Consider the following 25,733-nt stretch of genomic DNA (forward strand, 5'->3'; position numbering starts at 1 on the left):
ACCCCACATTTCCAGAACTGCTACAGAGTGCCTCCAGGAACACTCTATTGAGCTTAAACACTTCCGCTGACTACCAAATTCCCCAGATATGAACACTATTGAGTATATCTGGGATGCCTCGCAACGTGCTGTAAGAAGAGATCTCCAGCCCCTTGTACTCTGACGGATTTATGGGCAGCCCTGCAGGATTCATGGTGTCAGTTCCCTCCATCACTACCTCAGACATTAGTCGACTGCATGCCGCGTCGTGTTGCGGCACCCGCGGTCCTTCTGTATGTTCGCGGGGCCCATACACGATATTACGCAGGTGCATCAGTTTTTTTGTCTCTTTAGTGTACGTGCTGACATTCAGGTCAACATGTACAAAAGCGTACCAAGTGTTGCGTATTCCTTCTAGATCATAGTGGCAGCGGAAATACTGCTCGACTGAAGCCGTTATTTACCATCGAAGTGGTGTGGAGGCGTCAATTTGTACGTTTCACAGGTGAATATTTCATAGTTGCGACAGCGACTTGTTTCTACATAACACTGGCATTCATGTAAGGCGACTGTCGTATTATGTGTCAATCCCCTAGTCGACGCTGAGCAAGTAACCAACAAGATAACACGTAAAGTAGGGCACATGATACTTAGAGCATGAAAAATATCAGTTACATCACAAGAACTAAGGCACAAAATCTCATCGACCAATCGAGGTATTCAGAGTCATAAAACAACGAGCATACGAAATCTGAAGTTTAAAGGAACTATGAAAAAAGTTATTTACAGTAATTCCATAAAACAGGCGAACACAATGTAGCAATATGGGTCACATCACTACGACATATTACGCCAAGGACCCATCTAAGTTATCATAAATGTGAAGCAAGCGCATAAACGGTCAAAAGATAAAACATACTGTGATTGTAATTGTCTACAGTCACAAGAAGTCCGTAAAATAGAGTTGTCTTTTGGAGAAATACAGGAGGAATAAGGGCAAACAGACGTAAAACGGCTTCTTTAGTTAACCTATAGCAAAATCATATTGCATGAAGGGGGGTACTGCCCACAAACTGGGATTATTAAGATAGACATAAAGAAAAGTAAGGACATAAGCACCGAAGAATTTAAAATAAAGTGCACAAAGTTTACTCTAAGACGAAACCACGACTTGAGAAGAAAAGAAAGAATAAAAGAGGAAGAGCTGGAACGTTTATAGTAAGTCTTCAAAAAGATGATAGAAATATTTTTCTCTTAAGGGTAATTGTTCAGTGAATATGAACAAGGTTTTATTTTTGTAGTGAGCTTACATTTCTATCTCCTCTAATGTCGTAAGTAACAATTCATTAGGTGTATTGTGAATAACTTTACCTTCTGAGTAATTATGATGTGTCAAATATTGGCCAAATCCTGATGTATTACGAAACGCACCAGAAGCGTGTTCCTTACAACGAGTAGTGAAGTTCCTACCTGTCTAGTCAAAGTACTGTTTGTCGCAATCTTTACATAGTATTTTATAAACATCTGAATTGTGGTAGGTATTATGGGTATTTCCAGTTGTATGTTTCAGCCTGTTCTGCAAAAAGATATTCGTAGTAAAAGTTATCGTCAAATCTGTGTTCTTGAATAAGTTATTAATTTCGTCAGAAACTAAGTCCACGTGTCATTTTGGTAAATTTGTTATTTAGAGTAGTTAGACTGTGTTATCTTACTGTTGTAATTTGCGAAGCAAATAATCAAGTTCATTGGGGTTAAAACGGTTAGCTTTGGCAATTTGCTTTAAAATGTTTAGTTCCTTTTGGATTTCATCTAATTCCAGATGCAATTTAATTATTCTGTGAGTCACAGATTCGAAACATGGTTATTTGTATTTAGATGGCTGACATGAATAGGCATTAATAATTACATCAGTGGCAGTGGGCGTCCTGTAAATGGTAAGAGAATGTTTACCGCTGCCATTTGAAATCGTTAGATCTTAAAAGTTAATGCTATTGATTAGGATGAACGCTATTTAAAATGTTTGTGAGTCCACCTCGTCTCTAGAATCTTTATATAGCAACAAAGTATCATCAACATTCTTCTTACAGCATAAAATTTTATTAATGATCTGTGGATTGTTCTGGAAAATTGTAATCCTACGTGATTAACGAAGATGTCAGCTATGATACATGCCAGTGAATTGCCCATTGCTAATCCGTCTTTTTAGTAATATATTTTTCCAATGAATGAGAAGTAGTTCATCTACATCTACATCTACATTGATACTCCGCAAGCCACCCAACGGTGTGTGGCGGAGGGCACTTTACGTGCCACTGTCATTACCTCCCTTTCCTGTTCCAGTCGCGTATGGTTCGCGGGAAGAACGACTGTCTGAAAGCCTCCGTGCGCGCTCTAATTTCTCTAATTTTACATTCGTGATCTCCTCGGGAAGTATAAGTAGGGGGAAGCAATATATTCGATACCTCATCCAGAAACGCACCCTCTCGAAACCTGGCGAGCAAGCTACACCGCGATGCAGAGCGCCTCTCTTGCAGAGTCTGCCACTTGAGTTTATTAAACATCTCCGTAACGCTATCACGGTTACCAAATAACCCAGTGACGAAACGCGCCGCTCTTCTTTGGATCTTCTCTATCTCCACCGTCAACCCGACCTGGTACGGATCCCACACTGATGAGCAATACTCAAGTATAGGTCGAACGAGTGTTTTGTAAGCCACCTCCTTTGTTGATGGACTACATTTTCTAAGCACTCTCCCAATGAATCTCAACCTGGTACCCGCCTTACCAACAATTAGTTTTATATGATCATTCCACTTCAAATCGTTCCGTACGCATACTCCCAGATATTTTACAGAAGTAACTGCTACCAGTGTTTGTTCCGCTATCATATAATCATACAATAAAGGATCCTTATTTCTATGTATTCGCAATACATTACATTTGTCTATGTTAAGGGTCAGTTGCCACTCCCTGCACCAAGTGCCTATCCGCTGCAGATCTTCCTGTATTTCGCTACAATTTTCTAATGCAGCAACTTCTCTGTATACTACAGCATCATCCGCGAAAAGCCGCATGGAACTTCCGACACTATCTACTAAGTCATTTATATATATTGTGAAAAGCAATGGTCCCATAACACTCCCCTGTGGCACGCCAGAGGTTACTTTAACGTCTGTAGACGTCTCTCCATTGATAACAACATGCTGTGTTCTGTTTGCTAAAAACTCTTCAATCCAGCCACACAGCTGGTCTGATATTCCGTAGGCTCTTACTTTGTTTATCAGGCGACAGTGCGGAACTGTATCGAACGCCTTCCGGAAGTCAAGAAAAATAGCATCTACCTGGGAGCCTGTATCTAATATTTTCTGGGTCTCATGAACAAATAAGGCGAGTTGGGTCTCACACGATCGCTGTTTCCGGAATCCATGTTGATTCCTACATAGTAGATTCTGGGTTTCCAGAAATGACATGATACGCGAGCAAAAAACGTGTTCTAAAATTCTACAAGAGATCGACGTAAGAGATATAGGTCTATAGTTTTGCGCATCTGCTCGACGACCCTTCTTGAAGACTGGGACTATCTGTGCTCTTTTCCAATCATTTGGAACCCTCCGTTCCTCTAGAGACTTGCGGTACACGGCTGTTAGAAGGGGGGCAAGTTCTTTCGCGTACTCTGTGTAGAATCGAATTGGTATCCCGTCAGGTCCAGTGGACTTTCCTCTATTGAGTGATTCCAGTTGCTTTTCTATTCCTTGGACACTTATTTCGATGTCAGCCATTTTTTCGTTTGTGCGAGGATTTAGAGAAGGAACTGCAGTGCGGTCTTCCTCTGTGAAACAGCTTTGGAAAAAGGTGTTTAGTATTTCAGCTTTACGCGTGTCATCCTCTGTTTCAATGCCATCATCATCCCGTAGTGTCTGGATATGCTGTTTCGAGCCACTTACTGATTTAACGTAAGACCAGAATTTCTTAGGATTTTCTGTCAAGTCGGTACATAGAATTTTACTTTCGAATTCAATGAACGCTTCACGCATAGCCCTCCTTACGCTAACTTTGACATCGTTTAGCTTCTGTTTGTCTGAGAGGTTTTGGCTGCGTTTAAACTTGGAGTGGAGCTCTCTTTGCTTTCGCAGTAGTTTCCTAACTTTGTTGTTGTACCACGGTGGGTTTTTCCCGTCCCTCACAGTTTTACTCGGCACGTACCTGTCTAAAACGCATTTTACGATTGCCTTGAACTTTTTCCATAAACACTCAACATTGTCAGTGTCGGAACAGAAATTTTCGTTTTGATCTGTTAGGTAGTCTGAAATCTGCCTTCTATTACTCTTGCTAAACAGATAAACCTTCCTCCCTTTTTTTATATTCCTATTAACTTCCATATTCAGGGATGCTGCAACGGCCTTATGATCACTGATTCCCTGTTCTGTACATACAGATTCGAAAAGTTCGGGTCTGTTTGTTATCAGTAGGTCCAATATGTTATCTCCACGAGTCGGTTCTCTGTTTAATTGCTCGAGGTAATTTTCGGATAGTGCACTCAGTATAATGTCACTCGATGCTCTGTCCCTACCAGCCGTCCTAAACATCTGAGTGTCCCAGTCTATATCTGGTAAATTGAAATCTCCACCTAAGACTATAACATGCTGAGAAAATTTATGTGAAATGTATTCCAAATTTTCTCTCAGTTGTTCTGCCACTAATGCTGCTGAGTCGGGAGGTCGGTACAAGGAGCCAATTATTAACCTAGTTCGGTTGTTTAGTGTAACCTCCACCCATAATAATTCACAGGAACTATCCACTTCTACTTCACTACAGGATAAACTACTACTAACAGCGATGAACACTCCACCACCGGTTGCATGCAATCTATCCTTTCTAAACACCGTCTGTACCTTTGTAAAAATTTCGGCAGAATTTATCTCTGGCTTAAGCCAGCTTTCTGTACCTATAACGATTTCAGCTTCGGTGCTTTCTATCAGCGCTTGAAGTTCCGGTACTTTACCAACGCAGCTTCGACAGTTGACAATTAGAATACCGATTGCTGCTTGTTCCCCGCATGTCCTGACTTTGCCCCGCACCCGTTGAGGCTGTTGCCCTTTCTGTACTTGCCCAAGGCCATCTAACCTAAAAAACCGCCCAGCCCACGCCACACAACCCCTGCTACCCGTGTAGCCGCTTGTTGCGTGTAGTGGACTCCTGACCTATCCAGCGGAACCCGAAACCCCACCACCCTATGGCGCAAGTCGAGGAATAAAGCAAGAGTACTTTCCCGTAACTCAGTGAACTCTTTTATCTCTCCCGCACTCATAATTTGATTTGAAGTAAATTATTTTTAATAATGGCTATTGTTTCGGTGACTGATATTTTAGTGTACAGTTTTGTAATGACCATTTAGTCCAATGTTGCATCGTCAGGAATTTCAACGTTGCAGATTGACTGTATTAGTTCGTAGCTGTTCTTAACACTTAAGTTCTCTTAAAAAACTTTCAAAATGTCATTCAGTTTCTTGTCTAGGTTGTGATGGAGAGTTCATATTGTTAACAATTGGACGAATTGGCGTAGTAGGCTCATGTAGCATCATCTGGGATATTTATTTAGGTAAGTAAGGATTCATTAATTTCAATGAAGGTTTTATTTTGGTAAAATAAGGAAATTATTATCATTAATCAGTTTTTTAGTCGTATTTTGAAATTTCGGAGTTGGATCCTTGGTAGTTCCGGTTATGCCATTTTCACTGAAAAGCGTTAAAGTCCTTGAGATATAATCACTTCCATAAACAAGGACCATTGTATTACCTTTATCTGTCCTTCTTAGTGTTGCTTTATTAATTTCAAGCTTGTCATTAATAGTTTTAAACATTTGGGATTCATTATCTCTTTTAATTTTATTTTTCTCTTTGATGATTATGTCTTTAGTTTTTATGGCAATTTTGCAGACATCTGATTTACTCAAATGGGAACGTTTCGTCATAGTTTTAACGTCGACTATAATGCGCTTAATGTTTGCATAATTTAGAGTATGAGTTAAATTATATCTTAACCATTGGTTTAAAGCTCTGTTTCAACGGGATTAATACGAATATTAGTGGGATAGGAGGGAACGTATGCTCATTAGTGAAGGAAACATGTGCGAATTTATTTTGCTGGCTACTAAGAGGATCCGTTTCCTTCTGATGCTTACTCATGATTGTTCCCCAGAATAAATTAATTTTCTCATCAGTAAAATCAAAGGAGATACCTGCTTAGGTGTGTCTACCTTAATAGGCCCAGTTTGTGTGTTGTGGCTCCCTTCATGCAATATAATGATTTTATCCTAGGCTAACTGAACAACGCTCTTTTACGTCTGTCCACATTTATTCCTCTTGTAGTTCGCTAAATAATAATTGCATCGTCGTGCTCACTGCATTTTAAGGATTTTTTTGTGACTGTAGACAAATACAGTCACACTATCTTTTAACTTAATTTATATTTGTGACTAATTTGATGCGTCCTTGGTGTATCATATCCTAGTGACGTAATCTATATTCCTATACTTCTGACATTGAGTACCACCGTTTTATGGCATAACTGTGAACATCTATGTTCATAGTTCCTTTAAACTTCAGTTTTCTTATGCTCGTTGTTTTATGCCTTTGACTACTTCGGTGGGTCATTGAGATTTCGTGTCGTGGTTCTTCTGATGTAACTGATATTTCTTCATGCTTTAGGTCCCGTGTATCCTGCTTACCTTGTTTTCTTGTTGGTTACTTAGTCAATGTCATCTAGGGGATCTGACACATAATACAGCAGTCCTCTTCCTTGCACGCCAGTATTCTGAAACAACTAGTAGTTGTCGCAACTTTGAAATCTTCACCCGTGAAACGTGCACATCGACACCTCCACGCCACTTCGGTTGTAAATAACGGCGTCAGTCGGGCACTATTTCCACTGCCACTACGATCTAGGAGCAACACGTAATACCTGGCATGTCAGCACGTGTTTGATATCCAGCCGCAGTTGCAGCTCTAAAATCCTCTTCTGCTGGATGGCGCATATCGATACGACCACTCCGTCTCCATGGGAACCATTAGCGTCGCTTATCCACCATCTTTGCTGCTATACAATCTACGAGTTCGCGATAAATCCTCACAGATGGCTATCCGTGTTTTCGCAAACGATCACGATCGGTTATCTGTTTTTTACACATATTTTTATCATAGACTGACGTAGTGCTATTTATAGAAGTTACTTTATATAATATAAAGTATCTATTTCCTCATTTGTCATTAGATTTCGTGTAATCATTCTGCATGCACCTTATTGTATAACTTGTTTACATCCTGTATGCCTGATTGACTATCGCTGATGTAATTTGGAGCGCAGTTGGCGGAGCATCGCGTATTTCAGCAACAGCTGCATTGATTTGCGTAGCAGCTGACGTTCGCGGAGTTATTAATTTTTATATAAGATGTGTTTTATATGCTACTATTATTTGTACACATGTCTCTTAATATATTCTGTGCGCATATTTCAGAATGGGGTCTGAAGATGGTAAGTAATTGACCGAAACCGATAACTACAAAAGTAAAGGATTCTTGAGGTTTATGTTCATTTTAAAGTGCTAAGAAAATCCGCTGTTATCCGCCAGGAATGTTTTCAAAAGTTAAAAGACAGTTTTCCCAATAAAACAAAATATTTCTTGAAACGTAGATAAGTATACTTTTTTAACATGACTTCTTTTGACAGAAATGGTGTAATAAATAATAGATACAAACTGCTTCTTTCAGCAGAAAGCAATAATGGACCACGGCCCCATCCGTGGGCGCCCCCTCGTCGATCCTGTTGTACTTCGTTTTGGTGCCCGGCACGTTCTTCACGCGTGATGGTGGATCCTCTCCGGGGTCCTGGTTCTTTCTGGTTCAGAACAATCGTATGTAGTAATTACACTCTCCTACCCGGTACATACCTACTGGGTGGGGGATCAGTCAAGGCATTGCCTAAAAAATTTGAGTAATATGTTCGATATCTCGGATTTTCACAATCAATGAATGACGTTATTGTAGTAAGGCCCAAAAGTTTAGCAAATGCTTACCGAACTCTCGGAAAAGACAAAGTACAGGCAGACCCTGAACCAAAGTCATATCAGAGAGCAGTAGTAGCCGCGATTCATTTGCTTGCGTCACCACCTGAAGGAGAAAGGCCATCATTTCTTGGACCAAACGGACACTGCTGCTGAAAGCCCGCATGTCTGGTGATGTTTATCTGTGACTACAACACTGATCTGTAGGAGCAGCGGAGTATCTGCCATGTGAATTGTATGTAACCTGGAACGTTCATATATTTCCCATTTACAGCCTGATACCACAGTGCGCGTATTCCCATAGTAAGTCTACGTGGTGCACTGTAAGCCTTACCACTGGCCATGTCAATGGTTGCCTGCCGCCTCTCTAAGGAATAAAATGGCTCTGAGCACTATGGGACTTATCATCTGAGGTCATGAGTCCCCTAGAACTTAGAACTACTTAAACCTAACTAACCTAAGGACATCACACACATCCATGCCCGAGGCAGGATTCGAACCTGCGACCGTAGCGGTCGCGCGGTTCCAGACTGAAGCGCCTAGAACCGCTCGGCCACACCGGCGGCTTCTAAGGAATAACTCGGCCGTCCTCGAGCCAATATGCGATACATATCACGAGATGTTTTCGTCCTAATAGTCAGTAGTTCCAAATGTACATAACTGTGTAAAGATTCCTATGTGGACAAGCGACGTGCGATGTGAGCCACTGCTACCGCCGCCAGACAAGGAGATGGTGCCAGTTCTTCTAACAATATGCCCGTTATTGTCTGGTGTCTTGTGAACATCTTGATCATCGTCGTTACATAGGTCGCCACTGCTCGTTCGCGGACGTGGACTAGCCCAAGGCCTCCACGCCTACTAGGGGAGGTGAAGGTTTCATATCCGACCATAAAAATCAATCCTGTGCTCTCAAAATATCCTAATGCCGCAAGGATTCGTCGCGACAACACCAGCGGTGGTTTGCAGTTCCCCCGTCGGGCTGCCTGTGCTAGGAAGGACCGGGCCAAATGGAGACTGAACATCATTCGTGTTGTGAACGTTCTATTTATTTTAATAGAACACTCTAAGCTAGATTCACTGAAAATATATTGGAAAAACACCTTCAGTGGTATCGACTACTAAGAAACAGTATAATTTACAGTTATAAAACTGTACCAGATTGATTAATAGCAAACAGATTACATACAATAATAAAATCTTTGGCAGTACAATAAAAAACCTAAAAATTCTTTCTAGAAAGAAATTTTAAGATTTACAATCCAAAATAGAAGTACACTTCTTAAATAAGAACCATTTAAGAAAATTACTACACCGGGAGATAGTGGAGATGCACAAGACACTCAAGAGAAATAACCAGAAAAAACTGATGTCAGTGAGAACGTTCATGAGATTTACACTTCTTAAATCTCACAGTGTTTGGTCAATTCAAAACCAACAGTGCATATAAGGAGCAAGATTAATAACCAATGAGTTGAGCGAGTGACATTTGCATAAACAGATTCAACTAAATGAATCTAGTAATGACTCAACCGAAAAATTAGTCGGTTAACACTTCAACAATATACATGAGCTAGAAAAGATAAAAAGGAGAGATGCAGTAGGCGTGGAATTATTAATATACAAATAAATACATCGACGTACTATACAACCCTGTCTTGGCAAGGCGTAGTGTACTGGGAAAGATTAAGTGGTGCAGGATCACCTGCACCCAGCTGGCCGTCGGTCAGTGAAGACTTATCTCCGCCTTCGGACGCTGGGCCTGTTTTATCAACCAGGCAGATTTCATCCAAGTTCCACCAAAAGAAACACAAATCGTAGCCTTATTAATAGAGAAATACTAAGTACATCAAGTCGTCCAGGCCTGTACTACAGACCAAAAGCCACCACCCCACAGTCAAAATTATAGCAAAAAGAAAAACAAGTAAATAATTTATCAGAGTGCTAACGGAGACAGATCAACGAAACTTGCAAGGCAGCCAAAATCTAAATACTGTCACCGAGCACAAAGTTCGACTGCCAACCACGAATTGTACCAAACTCGTGCCACGTGGGCGAGGGATAAACAAGTAACTCCCACGCGGAGCTGAGTAGAAATGCGTTCGGTTGGCTAACGAACCCATGACTAACAGCAGACAGCAGACAGTGGCCTCGCTTCCGATCTCCACACGAACCACGCCTTCCTAAGGCAAAGATGTTCTAGTAGAAACCGTGGTGCAACTGGGAGGGTCTTCGAATCGTGAGCTTCAGTACGTTTACGTTTTACTGACATTTGTAAGGTGTCAGGCAAATCCAACACCTTCCATGAAAACCCTGACATGATAAGCAAATCCAGTAGTATGTCACATAGCTCCGAATAAATCGTGACATTAAGTTAACCAAAGTAATACGAGTAACGAGTGAGCAAATGGAATACCACAGACTAACACAAGAATGCCTTAATGCATGTCATACCTTCCCACCGTGAGACAGACGCAGTTCCGAGGGGAGAAACGAGAACAGAAGCCGAGAGCAGAACCGTGTTAAGCTGGAAGGCCCTACGATAAGGGACGGACGGACACCCACGTCGCCAGCTAACCGCTAGGACCACACCACCCGCAAGTTTTAGCGTGAAACTTTTTGGCGTCTCTGTTACGTCAGGACCAACCCCCAGCCTATGTTAAAAGATAGATCCCTCCAGAAGAACAGTATAGATCTTACGATAATGCTAAAAGGACCACACCAGCTGCAAGTTTTAGCGTGAGACTTTTTCGCGTCTCTGTTACGTTGCAAACTTTAAAAAACATTGCCCCACCACGAAAAGTGTAACGTTTCTCATTGGATAGACAGAATTTTTGTAGGCGGAGCTTAAGGTTAACATTGAGACCCTGATTGGTCAGATAAAAACACAGCCAGATAGTTTTTTTTAAACCAACTTCGGTAAATTGTAGTAAGGAGAAGTTAGGAGAGAGTTGCTTCCGAGACGGCGAGGTGAGCGGAGCTGTGCTGCCCGACGCCCCCTGACGAACACCGGCAAGGTAATGAACGCACGCGATGCCGCATAACAGCGCATAAAGCTTCACTCAGAACTGCAGAAGTCTCATCCGTTACACCCCTTTTTTTGCGTAATACTAGTGCCAATCTTCAATTAAAGCTCATGGTGTTCACATTTGCCACTTGAAGTAAAAATCTGAAACGCGATGATTTTTCTGTTATATAGTTATCGAGAAGCCACATCAGCCACTGTACTTTACGACAAGTTAGATAAGTAATTAAAGATAATTGAGGGTCACTGTAGACCATTTTGATAATTTTCTCTCTCGTGAAACTTAATTTAAACCTAGATTATAGATGTGATATGGCATAGGTCATCCTTCGATCCATTGTAGAACTTGGAAACCCACTCATGGAATATTCGTTCACATTTTTGTTGAACGCAGTTGGTTTTTACCATCCTGTATTAAAACATTTCCTTTTATCAATAGTGCAATTTATAAACAATGTTTTGTGAGTAGAATAAAATTTCCAGTGGTAAACTTAACTTCTTTTTCGACGTTATTTTACCAGCTAACTAAAAATAGGAAAGCCTTGAACCCATTCCACTAAATTTAGTTAGTATTAAGATCCTTTTACAGGGAGTGCAGTGGAGCCGACGCTGAAATCATTAAGTATTTGGTTATATCATCGCTAGTCTCACTGAACTCTTCTGAATTCTACATGTCATGTGTGGTCTGGGATCTCCTTACCAGCAACAGGTCCCAGGTTCAAACTAGTCAGTTCCCTAAAAAACACGCTCAGAGCGTCGTTGCGCGAAAGTGGTAGGGAGACAAGATATAGAAAAAACAGACACCACGCAGAATGTTAGACATTGACTGTGAAAAAGATGACTGGCTCATTGCGAGAAAATCCCCCATGATTGCCAGCGCCTCTGATGGAGCACTCCATCCAGCTGGGGGCCCCATCAGAGGGAGGCGCACCCGCCTTCGGTGGTGGTTCACACCTCCTGAAAACCTGACAGAGTAACCTATCTGCTATTTGGGAAGGTAGCAGCTCAGGCAGTCATTCCTCCCTGGGCCTGGCCTGTACCAGGGGTATGTGCGAACCCTACCTGCTCAGCCAAGGCTGGGAATTGCCCAGTCACCTGTTATCAATCAGACGCTTGGGCCGGCCTTCAGGAGCACACAGAGAGGAAGAAGAAAAAGAGGAACCTCAAACGCCGAAGCGGAGGGAGGATAGCAGAAGGTGATCGAAGAAAGAAAAGAGGAACGAAAAACACTGGAGAGACTGTTCTGATGTCAACTACTGAAAATGCAGAACACATACCCAAAAATATCCCAGACATATTCATCAAGGGAGGGGAAAAATAATAGCAAAAGGATAGACATGCAGCACGGTAGGGAAAAGATGCTGCAAAAGCTGGAGCTCCGTGGTAGTCAAGCACGAACCCGCCGAAGAGCGCGAGCCCCCTGGAGGGAATGTTTGTCAGTATATCAGTACATTGCTTCCCGTCAATATATAACATGTGAATAAACTCACTCGCTGTCGCTCAACTTTAACTTTTATTCTCTTCCAAGTTACATTGACAAAGTCTCCACTACATCTCGATGATAAATGAATTAAAATTATCCATTTCCATTTGCATGGTGTTACGAATTGACTATAAAACAGGGACAGTGTGTGATGAAAGCGGAAAACCATGTGCAACTAATGGTTCAAAATGGCTCTGACCACTACGGGGCTTAACTTCTGAGGTCATCAGTGCCCTACAACTTAGAACTACTTAAACCCAACTAACCTAAGGACATCACACACATCCATGCCCGAGGCAGTATTCGAACCTACGACCGTCGCGCGGTTCCAGACTGTAGCGCCTAGAACCGCTCGACCACTACGGCCGGCGCACCTAAAGGTATTCAAGGTATTTCGCTCCTCTTTGATCCTTACTTTAAAGATTTTAGTTTTTTCGTACTTCGCATTCTGTCGGTGTCAGTGCTTGGAGAAGCTTAAATTTCCTTGCCTGCTTCGTCGTTCTCGTTATACACTGTACTGTGGTGATTTGCATGTTGAATCAACCTCCTGCTAGTACTATGTGAAGAGAACTGCTATTCCCACAAACGATTTGGGAAGATCAGCTTTCAACTACGTCTGTCAGTAATGTCATCGGGAAACGTTTCTGGCTGTGCTGCGTAACATAACCACACGCCTACGCATCAGATTCACATGAGGGCTCTTTAGTCTTTTACATCCAGTGCCGCGTGTCCTTTCGCTGTGCCTTCAATAGAGACTGCCACACTGCTCACACACCTGACACTTGAGCTCCACAGAGTAGCAGGCAAGTAATGCCTTCGTTGGATTTATTTGCTGTTTAAATTAAAATCTGTGGAGTAAGAGACAAAGATAAAACAGAAATTTTTATTCAAAACGCTTTGCAGAAATTGTGACATTATTTTTCTACTAAAAGCGTTGCACTTGTAATGACTACCCCCGTGTTAGATGACAATACGTTTCAGCTGCGTACAGTCTCCTCATTTCCTCCTCTATTTTATTTCTGCTCCCGATACGATGACAATCGATACTTGGTAGTCGGTAACTGATGTAAGGGATTCCAGTAATGACTCTTATTTTCATATTACTCATTAGTATTTCTCATGTTTCGTGGCAAATTCTCGGAACCTTGTGGAGTTCCCTTCAGACCACCGGCAGTTTTAACATTCCGCTCTTCAGCGAAAAAGACCCAATAAACACGAATAAAAGGTGAAAATGTAACAGATCTTTTTAAATTTATAAAAAGATTCGTTTTGATGGTGTGTACATCACGTCAAAACTGTTGGATTTCTTTGCTGTTTAAATTAAAATCGAAGGACTAAGAGACAAAGATAAAACAGAAATTTTTATTCAAAACGCTTTTCGGAAATGGTGACATTATTTTTCTACTAAAAGCGTTGCAGCTGTAATGACTACCACGATACACATTCTGCGGCGAGTTGCATGGTTTCGTGTCGCATTGTGTTTACCCTTTGTTTTGATTATAGAGGTATTCCTCGTTTTGTCTCGATGACACTGAATTTCATGCAAACCACACACGTCTGTCTAATTAATTTATACGTGGAAATAAATCTTTTCACGATTTAACCACACATAATTAGTGCCGCCCGACATCATTACACATACAAGTACTTTCGCGCCAGCTTCGACGATCCATGTCGCGTCAAAACTACGACTGTTACTTCTCCGCCAGCCGCGTCGGTTGATCATTTCACACGAAGATGATTACCTCGCCGGTGGCTACGGAGCCATCCTCAAATAATGAAGTTATCAGCAGAGTGTCGATCAAACCACCGCCTTTGTGGCAGCGTAATACCTTGCTCTGGTCGCGCAATTAGAAAGCCGATTCATCTCTGTAAAGATTACAGCAGGTGAAACGAAATGTAGTTACGCGGTAACTGCGTTAACGGACGATCTTGCCGTGGAAGTCCAAGACAGTCCTCCGGAAACCGACGGATATGCTGCCATAAAGAATCCATTGAATATGCGACTGTTCCAGTCTGAAGCTAAATGTCGGAAAAAGTTTTTATTAACAGAGGATTTAGGCTACAGAACTCGGTCGTAACTGCTTCTTCACGTGCATACTCTTGCAAGTAATATTAGTGACGATGTATTACGCAATATATAGCTAACCGACAACCGGCGAGTTCACAGAAGATTTTAGCGGTATGTCCCGGATTTGTGATTGCATTAGCCCAAGCAGCTGGTCGGATAGCGGAATTTTTTCCGTTGCTAAACTGCCACGTCACCCGTCACGTGACTCAGTTCAGTAAGTGACCGTTGACTATTCGGTGTAGCAGCAGCCGCCGGGCCGAGAGGACGCGCAACAGAGCAGCAGCAGCACTCGTGTGATAAACTGTAAATTAATTTAGTCTTTGTTTTTACTTCACGTGCTTCTGCAAAGAAGTGAACTGTGAGTGTGTATTTTACTGTGTAGACTAGTGGCTAGAAAATTAATCGTAGTTTCTGTTGTTGCGTAAGTTTTTTGAGTATCGTTGTGTAAGGCGGTTTTCTAGTGTAAATATTCCGTGTAGATAAATTTATTTCTGTTTAATAACTTGCGGTCTCAGAGTTCAGTGAGAAAACTGCACACCAACTTTTAGTGTTACTTTATTCTCCTTTGGTATATTTTCAAACTCAGTAGCGCCATTTGAGACCTTATATCTATTTTATACACAGTACGATATGGCTAGGGACTGTGCTTGTTGTGAGCGGACACAGGGAGAGTTGGCTGCTGTCCATAAACAGCTGGAAGCTGCGTTGGCTACCGTCGACAAACTTCTAGCTAATGCTCGAAGTTTCGGTGACGTCTGGGCCCCAGTAAAGAGACCTGCGACACCTTTGGTGTCACTGGAATCCCCTGGTGGCCGGGAGTCATTGCGGCTTCCGATATGCAACATCTGACCGGTCCGTCCTCACTCCAGAGTGGGTGGCTGACAGTGATGGGTTCCCATGCCACTGGGCGGAAGGCGAAAGAGGGAGGAGGCCTTGGGGCTGGCTCCCTACGTCTTAGCAACAGGTACGAGGTGCTTACCAGTGTTGGTGATAACTCTGAGCCAGCACGGGATGCCTCTCCTGTTGGGCCAGCGGTCGATTTTACTGCCCATTCCGGACATGTACAGAGGGTGGGTATGCTAGTGGTATGCTAGTCCTTGGCATCTCGCTCAAGGAGCTACTCCTTGACAGCTCCCTCAAGGAGAGAGCAGGCAAGGCAAGAAAGAATTCCAGCGTGCATTCCGTATGTTTGCCGGGAGGTCTCATCTGAGATGTGGAGGAGGCCCTGCCGGAGCCTATCGAGCGCACAGGGTGCAACCGGCTGCATGAAGTGGCCATGTCGGCACGAATGATGCCTGCTGCTTGGGTTCTGAGGCCATCCTCGGCTTTTCGGCGGCTGGCTGATTTAGTGAAGGCAACTAGCAATGCCCGCGGGGTGTAGGCTAAGCTACTTGTAGCATCGCACACAGGGTTGATCGCGGTCCTCTGGTTTGGAGCAGAGTGGAAGGTCTAAACCAGAGGCTCAGGCGGCTCTGCGACGGTATCGGATGCGAATTTCTCGACCTCCGCTATTGGGTGCAGAATTGTAGGGTTCCCCTTAACAAGTCAGTCGTGCACTGCACGCAGGAAGCGGCTACTAGGGTAGCGGTGTACGTGTGGCGTCCACATGGGGCTGTTTTAGGTTAGAGGACCCCTCCCCTGGGAGCAAACACGATTTTCCTGTTAAATCAGCCACAGAGACCTCAGAGGATTTTGGTCCCCGCAGATCAGAGATAGAAAAGATTAATTTGATTTTAGTAAACTCTAGGAGCATCCAAGAAAAGTCCCAGAATTATTATGCGCAGATTGTATTGGGAACAGAAAGCTGGGTGAAGCCAGACGTCAATGATAACGAAATCCTAAGTTCAGATTGGAATGTTTATCGTAAGGGTAGGTTAGTAGCCAATGGTGGCGGCGTGTTTATTGCAGTACAAAATTCGATAAAATCTAGCGAGGTTATCACAGATCCCGAATGTGAATTAAGTTGGGTGAAATTGAGTATCAAAGAAAGGTCAAAAATGGTGATGGGATGCTTTATAGACCACCTGGGTCAGGATTTGTAGTTGTATAGCGCTTCAGAGAGAGCTTGCAGAATTTCAATAATTTTCCTGATCATGCCGTTGTAATAGGGGATGACTTCAATTTGCGAGGTTTAGATGCGGAATGTTATAGCATCATAACTGGTGCCAGAGACAGGAAATCGTGTGGCGTTGTTCTGGACGTCTTGTCCGAAAATCACCTCGAGCACATAGAGAACTAACTCGTGAGGGTAACGTCTTAGACCTCCCGGCAACAAACAGACCTGAAATTATCGAATTAGTTAACGTAGAGGAAGGTATCAGTGATCATCAGGCTGTGACAGCATCTATTACGACTGGTCCTACGAGGAATGTTGAGAAAGGTAGGAAGATATATCTGCTCATCGAGGATGACAGGATGACAATTTCAGAATATCTCAGTAGTCAGCACCAAGGACGAAGATGTGGAGAACAAATGGAAAAAATTCAAATGCATCGTTGAATATGCCCTAGATAAGGTTTTAAGGGATGGGAAAGATCCACCATGATTTAATAGCCGTAGTAGAAAAGCGCCACATAAACGAACAGCTCTTCAAGAGAAGTAAAAACGTAGCTGACAAACAAAAGCTGAACAAAGTGAAAATGAGCGTAAGGAGAGCAATGAGAGAAGCGTTCAGTGATTTCGAAAGTAAGGCGTTGTAAACCGACCTGACTAAAAAACCTAAGAGATTTTGGTCGTACGTAAAATCAGTAAGTGGGTCAAAATCATCTATTCATTTTCTCAGAGACCACACCGGCATCGGAACGGAAGATAACAGAGAGGAGGCTGGAATAGTGAATTCGGTCTTCCGAAGTTGTTTCGCCGCGGAAGATCGTAACACTGGCTCTCCTTTCAATCGTCGTACGAACATCGAAATCGCAGATATTAAGATAACCGATCGCGGAATTGAAAAGCAGCTACAATCGCATAGTAGTGGAAAGACTTCAGGACCAGATGAAGTACGTATAAGATTCTACAAAGATTATGCGAAAGAACTTTCTCCTCTTCTAGCAGTAATTTATCGTAGATCGCTTGAGCAATGAAAGGTGCCAAACAACTGGAAAAAAGCGCAGGACGTTCCCGTTTTTAAGAAAGGCTGTAAGACAGATCCACACAATTATAGACCTATATCATTGACATCAGTCTGTTGTAGAATGATGGAACATGTTTTACGCTCAAGAGTTATGACCTTATAAGAAAATGAACAGCTTCTCTACAAAAATCAACATGGATTCCGCAAACAGAGATCCTGCGTAACTCATCTCGCTCGCTTCCTCCATGAGATCCACAGTGCAGTGGACAACGGCTCTCAGGCTGGTGCCGTGTTCCTTGGTTTCAGAGCGGCATTTCACACCGTGCCGCATTGCCGTTTATTGAAAACAATACGAGCTTACGGACTATCGGAGAAGACCTGCTTTGGATTCAAGACTTTCTTGCTGATAGAATTCAATACGTCGCTCTTAACAGAACTAAATCGACAGATGTAAAGGTAATATCCGGAGTACGATAAGGAAGTGTAATACGATTGTTGCTGTTCACTATATATCGCAGATGATGCAGTTGTTTATACCAAAGTAGCAACGCCAGAAAACGCCAGAAGATGGTAAGAATTTGCAGAACGACCTGCAGAGAATTTATTAATGATGCAGCCTCTGACAGTTGACGCTGAACGTAAATAAATGCAACATATTGCGCATGGAAAAGAAAAAGAAATCCACTGCTGTACAGCTACACTATTGATGACAAACAGCTGGAGACAGCGTCTGCTGTAAAATATCTAAGCGTAACTGTCCAGAGCGACCTTAAGTGGAATGACCATATAAAGCAGATAGTGGGAGAATCTTAAGAAAATGTAACTCATCCACGAAAGAAGTGGCTTATAAGTCGCTTGTTCACCGGATTCTTGAGTATTGTTTGTCTATCTGGGTTTTCTATCAGATAAGATTGATGGAGGAGATAGAGAAGATCCAACGAAGAGCGGCGCGCTTCGTCACGGGATCGTTTAGCTAGCGAGAGAGTGTTACAGAGATGCTAAACAAACTCCACTGGCAGACGTTACAAGAGAGACATTGTGTATCACGGAGAGATTTACTACTGAAATTTCGGGACAGGACATTTCAAGAAGAGTCAGACAGCAAATTAATTCCCCCCCTCCCCCCCCCCCCCCACACACACACATACATCTCGCGAGGGGAAAATTCGAGAAATTAGAGCCAATACAGGGGCTTATCGACTATCATTCTTCCCACGCACTATTCGCGAGTGGAACAGGGTTGGAGGGATCAGATAGTGGTACCGAAAGTACCTTCCGCCACATACCAATAAATGAATTGCAGAGTATGATGTAGATGTAGATGTAGAAATGTATCAGTCTACAAGCATCGCGATGTAGCTACTGCACAATATAAAACGTCAGCAACTTTGTCGTCACTACAGTCTGGACTAGCTCCGCTCACAATACAAGCATCCGGGCTACAAAAACCACACAAAATGCGAAGCACACCGATGATCAAGAAGTGGAAATCGTTCGCCAGCGACACACAACATATGTTGGTACCACAGAAAATTTGGTGAAGACGTATAGATGTGTGTAGTACCGTGTACAGTGATCGTGACGCCGATACAGCAGCAGCTACAACAACGTTCGCCGTCAAAATACGAAGTTTATTTACTACGGGCCTTAACACAAAAGTGCTGTACCTGATCGACACCGGAGCGCTCCCGCGTCCAGGTTAACACGTCACAGTGGCGACGATGTTTGCCTGTGTGGTGCAAATGATTCAGAGTTTACGACACACAAACTCGTCACTTTACTAGCCAACCTCAACTGCGTCGTACCTTTGAGTGCCCCGTTTACTGTAGCTGATGTATCATACCCCTTACTAGGAGCAGACGTCTTGGCGTCCTGCGATCTGGTGCCCGACCTACGTTGGCAGCGATGAATTGACGCAACATCGAACATGAATGCAAGAGGTAAGTTAAACTGCACCCCCTAAACTATACTCAGTCACAGTCACAGTGACCGCAGGGGTCACGAAACATGTAACTACTAAAAATTTCAAGGAGTTCACGAGATAATCAATAACGTTTGCATCTGTCAAACACTCGACAGTTCATCATATCCTCACTACCCGAGGCCCGCCAACGTACGCACAGCCTCGACCTTTAGCAACGGATAAATTACAATTTATCAAAGAAGAGCTTCGTGGCATGTTAGCGTAAGGTATTTGCCGGTCTTCAAGTAGCAAATGGTTCAAATGGCTCTGAGCGCTATGGGACTTAACATCTGAGGTCATTAGTCACCTAGAACTTAGAACTACTTAAACCTAACTAACCTAAGTACATCACACACATCCAGGCCCGAGGCAGGACTCGAACCTGATACCGTAGTGGCCGCGCGGATCCAGACTGAAGCGCCTAGAACCGCTCGGCCAATTCGCCCGGTTTCAAGTAGCAGCTGGGCAGTTCCTCATCATGTGGTACACGAAAACAAAAACGGATGGCGCCCCTGCCATGGTTGATTACCGGAATTAAGTACGAGAACCATTCCGGACAGACATCCGTGCCGCATACAGAGAATTCCTTAGCCAGAATTCAAGGCAAAACGATTTTCTTCAATGACAGACAGCTGTCACCACGCCATTTGGTTTACTCGTGTTCACAAGAATGTCATTCGGGTTGTTTAACGCAGCGCAGATTTTTCAGCGATTCGTGGACGAGATAACGCGTAATATAATATTTTATTCTGTATATATATAGACCATGTGCTCGTTTCAGGATGTCAAATCAAACATCTCTCAGCCGTCTGCATTCCAAAGTTATTTTATTTATGACCAGAACCGAGTTGGAATCTTCCTGCACGTCGGTGAGTGGCCTGAAGATGGCGTAGTAAATCACCGATACTGGTATCCAAATAAAATAACTTTGGAAACCAGACGGCTAAGAGGTGTTTGATTTGACGTCCTGTATCGAACAGCCGAATCCCGCAACCATCTCTGAAAAGATGGACATACATTTGCTTTCGAAGAGGAACATATATAGCATTCGATGAAATCGTCTTAACGACTGCGTGGACAAGGACTAGTAGACTAATAATGAACCTATCAAAATGTATTTTTGGCGTCACTTACGCAGTGGTCACGCATGGCACCGACCGTCGCAAGACAAAGTGGAAGCCACACGCGCGTACCCACGGCCTATTACAATTGGGCAGTTGCGGTGTTATTGTGATTTAATAAATTTCTTCCAGCGGTTTGTGTCGCATCATGCGTCGATAACAGCACCATGGAATGAGCTGTTGAAAGGTGCACATAGGCCAAATGACAGATTGCGGTGGACAAGCGTGACAGATTCTGCTTTCAATGCCATCAAAATAGCAATAGTGGCTGCAGCTCTATTAGCACACCCTGTAGCAAACGCGCCGTTTGCCTTAACGGCCGATACTTCTCTAACGCAATTGGAGCAGTGTTGCAGCGGACGATAAACCAGTGTTGGGAACAAGTCAAAACCTGTCATAGTCACAACAGAGGTGGTCGCCGTACAATCTACCAAATCCCGGAGTTCGAGGGACCACGAAACAGGTTAAGCAATGTTTCATCTGGCCTAGCACGAACGTCGACTGTAAGCTGTATATCCAACAAAGAATGGCCTATCAAAAGAACAAAACCACGCGACACGTCAAGGCACTGCTAGGTATATTTATACCGCTTAACCAGCGATTAGACTATGTCAACATGGATATCGTAGGTCCGCTGTCAACTTCTGAAGGGTCCAGTTACTGCCTTACGATCGTGGACAGGTACTCGAGATGGCCAGAAGCATTACCTATGGCTGACATCGCAGCGGAGACTATGACGAAAGAGTTTTTGAAACGATGGGTTGCATGTTTCGGCGTATCGTTGAAAATAACGACACATCAGGGACATCCATTTGAGGTGTACCTCTTTAAGGACCTTGCCACATTGTTAGGTGTTGATGTTATGCAACAGACAACTGGACAGAAACACTACCCATTGTTTTACTAGGCTTGCGAACAGTCTTCAAGCCTGACCTCCAAGCGACAGTGGCAGACTTGGTGTACAGCCAATCGTTAAGTCTACCCGGAGAGTTCATCCATGGTATGGGAGATGAAACCGTCGCAGAGTCAGACTTCGCTGCGAAGTTACGATACCACTTACGTCAGTTTCATCCAGTATAGCCTCGGAAACAAATCGGACGCCGCACCTTTGTCTTTGTAGATTTAGCCACCTGTTCACATGTGCTGTTACGTAATGATGCGGTACGCAGACTAATGCAACCCCGTTATGTAATTAGCCATGGGACAACAGCTTAAGGTCGCCATCCATGGCGTACCACGATTGCGCTTGACCGACCGCATAAAACCAGCATTTGAGGATTCGAACCAACAGAAAATGAATTGGCATCGACAAATATGAAAGAGGAGAGGCATGGACTAAGTATCCTTCTGCTCAACAAGCTATATACGAGCCTCGACGAACATCAGATGCTACCATGCAGGAAACATGAGTAGGCGCTATGGCCCCGCCGGTGGAAGAATACACCGATCCCAAGGAGAAGCCACCGAGCTTCAAGAAAGGCGTGACGAGGCCGTCTAGACCGTATGTCAAATTCAACGAGAAGTATTGCTAACATTGGAGGCGGGGGTGTTCTGTAGTGTTTCCCACTACACACATTCCACGGCACGGTGGTGTATTGTACGAGAGTTTCATAGTTCCGTGTTGCATTGTGCCTATTCTTTGTTTTAATTATATAGTTATTCCTCGTTTTGTCTCGTTGACACTGAACGTCATGCAAAACTCATACTTCTGTGTAATTAATTTATATGTGGTAACAAATCTTTTCACGAATTAGCCACATAATTTTTAGTTTAATAAATTTGTGACACTTGTTTTCGCTGCTGCCAACCTAATGCATGTTCATCAAATTTTATTGCAGTAATCATTACTCGTAGACTATCACGACCGGCATCTTCATTAATTAAAACTCCGGGCTAATAGGCCGTGGTCGAACAGCGGAAATTCTTCCTCATGTTTCGTTGCCAACTGCTGGCAACATCTTCCTAGATGAGTAAAATACTTGCTGAGGGGCCGTGGAAGTCCCGTTTATGTAGAGCACATACAGAGCGCCGCCACTCGTCACGTGCTGTCGACAGTGATAATATCTCTGACTAAAATCATCACTCTCGATCAAAGGTAATCGATTGTCACGTCGTTGGTACAAAGTCGAACGCCATATCTTATCTAACTTTAAGCCTTCTTCGTTTCTGTTAAAATTATTGTGGTGTTTATAAATCTCTATGGTTTCTCTGTATGTAAGTGCATAATAATGCAATGTCTTAGCTAACACGCTTGCCTCACTAAATTTTATTTCATGATCACCGTCTTCAAACACATGTTCTGATACAGCCGATTTGTCGGTGTGTCCCAGATGACAGTTCCTTTTGTGTTCGTTCAGGCGGGTACTAACACTGCTTTTAGTTGTTCCAATACAAACCTTATCACTACTACACGGAATTTTATACACCCCGGGGGTTGCAAAAGGTTGCTTTTGCTGATCTTAAGCATTCAATGATCTTCTCGGTGAGTCTAAACATTGCTTCAACTCGAAACTTGGCCAGGACTTTTGATCCATAAAATTGTGGATAAATTGAAGAGGAGCTTTCCCTACCGACTGCTGTTGTTATTGCATGTTTTCGGACGATTGTCGATGGGATATCGAATATAAATGCTCTATTTTTAACATTTTCTGAGGTGTTCAACAAAAACATGGTATGATTTATGCCGGTTGCGTAACTTATCTTCATCTGCATCTGCATCTACATTTATACTCTGTAAACCACTATGTGCATAGCAGAGAGCTTCTCATCGTTCCATTGAAGTATAAGGAGGGAAGAATGATTGCTCAAGGTCTCTGTGTGCACTGGACTGATTCAATGTTCTCTTCGCGATAACTATAGTCATGATAGGTGGTGGGTGGGGGAGAGGTAGGGGAGGTAGGTTGTTGTATATTCCTAGATCCATCACTTAAAACTGTTTCTTGAAACTTTGTGAGTAGGCTTTCATGCGTCAGTCAGATCCGTTCTTTCAAATAGTTTCAGTTCCAATAAGCATTCATGACCAGCTTTATTTCCAAAGTAATAGAAGCGTACTTTCTTGTAAAATTCTTATCTTTCTTAACCACAAACTTACCGCAAATGTAACACTATCAGAATAATCAATTTTTATGCCACGACTAGCCGTTGAGCTAAGCACCAACACATAGAAGAATGAGGTTACGGGGTTCTAGAACGAACAGTTGTAAGTAAAGTAGAAAACCTGAAGTTTATCATAGTGGTTGCGAAGTACTAAGCAGTGCTAAATAAAGACGAATATCTAATTAAGTTATCATAAGAGCTATGATGCACCAACCAGTGCAGCCGCTATCACCTAAGTTTATACTTTATATTTTTAATCTAATCAGGATCTTACTAAGTATCTGTGTTCCCTTTTCACTCGATTGTAGACAATTGCATCTCTTAACATCGTCTGGGGTTATCATTAAGATCTGAAGTTGTATCTAATTCTGTCGATGGCGCTGCTTCCAAGATAACATTTTGCGTCCTGCCTACCAAGAAACACTCAGTCCGGCCACAGATATGCTTTGATAACAGAAATGTCGTTGTTTGGTTAATAAGCGTTGGTTTAGTGCTGACTAAAGTGCTCTTCGGTGGTGAATCTTATCTGAACCGTGATATTAGCCATTACGCATCATCTTTGACGTTTAATATCATCAAGTTAAGTACCAGTGTAACGCAATCCTCCACCAATTAAAACTCGAAAAGCCTACCATTACGGAAACGTGCATTTGATTCCTCGGCTCCAGAAGCCTCCACAGGGCGTTCGATAAGATGTTCAGGGAAGGCGTTAGAGTTTCCTCGCGGGACCCGCAGGCAATTAAGCGGCTTCCCTGTAGGTGGTACAGCACAAAGTGGCAGCACCGAGCCCATCTACTGTAACAGACAGGCTTCCAACCTCCGGGGCAGATCTCCCACGTCAGTGTATATCATGAACTCGCAGTGAATGTGTCGTCCATAAAGGATGGGATCATCAGAGCTGCGACTGTTGATTAATATAAATGAAGCAATTTCTGCGTCAGTCACTTGTTAGTTTCGTTGGTTCACACCATCATCTTTATATTCTTACAGAGCACAGACGAATTTTCACGGCATCAGAGCGAGTGAAAGGTGAGTTATGTTTCATATTATTTTAACTTCGAGAAAACCGCAGCCACATTGCCACATTTTGAATGAAATGTTCCGCAATGGCTGTAAAATACTTTTCTTGAAAGCCACGACCGGTTTCATATTATCCTCAGGGGATAGAGATTATTTTTAACAAGTCATAGCGGAAAGGTAACTGCCTTAGAATCACTTCCCATCATTTACGTCGAGCGCACTGAAATCGGTACCGGTAGTTAAAAGTTAAACTGAGGGGGATAGAAGAACCATGTCACGAGCAGAAAGAGCTGAGCGGCAGAAGGCAAAGCAGAACTGACCGCTCTGTCTTCATCTGGCACTGTCTTTTAATAAAAATATTTTGCAGCCGGTATGAATCATTTCACTCAAAAAGTTACGTTTCGTAATTTGAAGGGAAGTAGAAGAGAACGGATGCTGCATACTGCTACTTGTTGCATGTTTACGTTGTAAATGTAATCTACATTGAACAACATCTGCAAAAAATAGCAGTATGCAGTATCCTTTCGCTTCTACTTCCCTTCAAAAGACGAAACATAACTTGTCTTTCACTTGATCTGCTGCATTTAAAAGGTGTGCTGTGTAGTAACGCCAGGAATGTAACAACACAATTCTCTACCTGAAAGTAATGGTGTGAACCGTCAAAAAGAACAAGTGACTGAGGTAGAAATTCTTTTATTTATATGAACTATCTCTACTCCTTTCTCTGGGATACTAAACTTCCTAGGTACAGTAAAGAAAGGAATCTTTTGAATCTAAAAGACAGTATTTCAGAATGGACAACAAATCTTTATTCGAGTTATCAAATGTCCAAGACATCGTTACATAAGGA

The sequence above is a fragment of the Schistocerca americana genome, chromosome 2, assembly GCF_021461395.2.
Source record: "Schistocerca americana isolate TAMUIC-IGC-003095 chromosome 2, iqSchAmer2.1, whole genome shotgun sequence".
Taxonomy (NCBI): domain Eukaryota; kingdom Metazoa; phylum Arthropoda; class Insecta; order Orthoptera; family Acrididae; genus Schistocerca; species Schistocerca americana.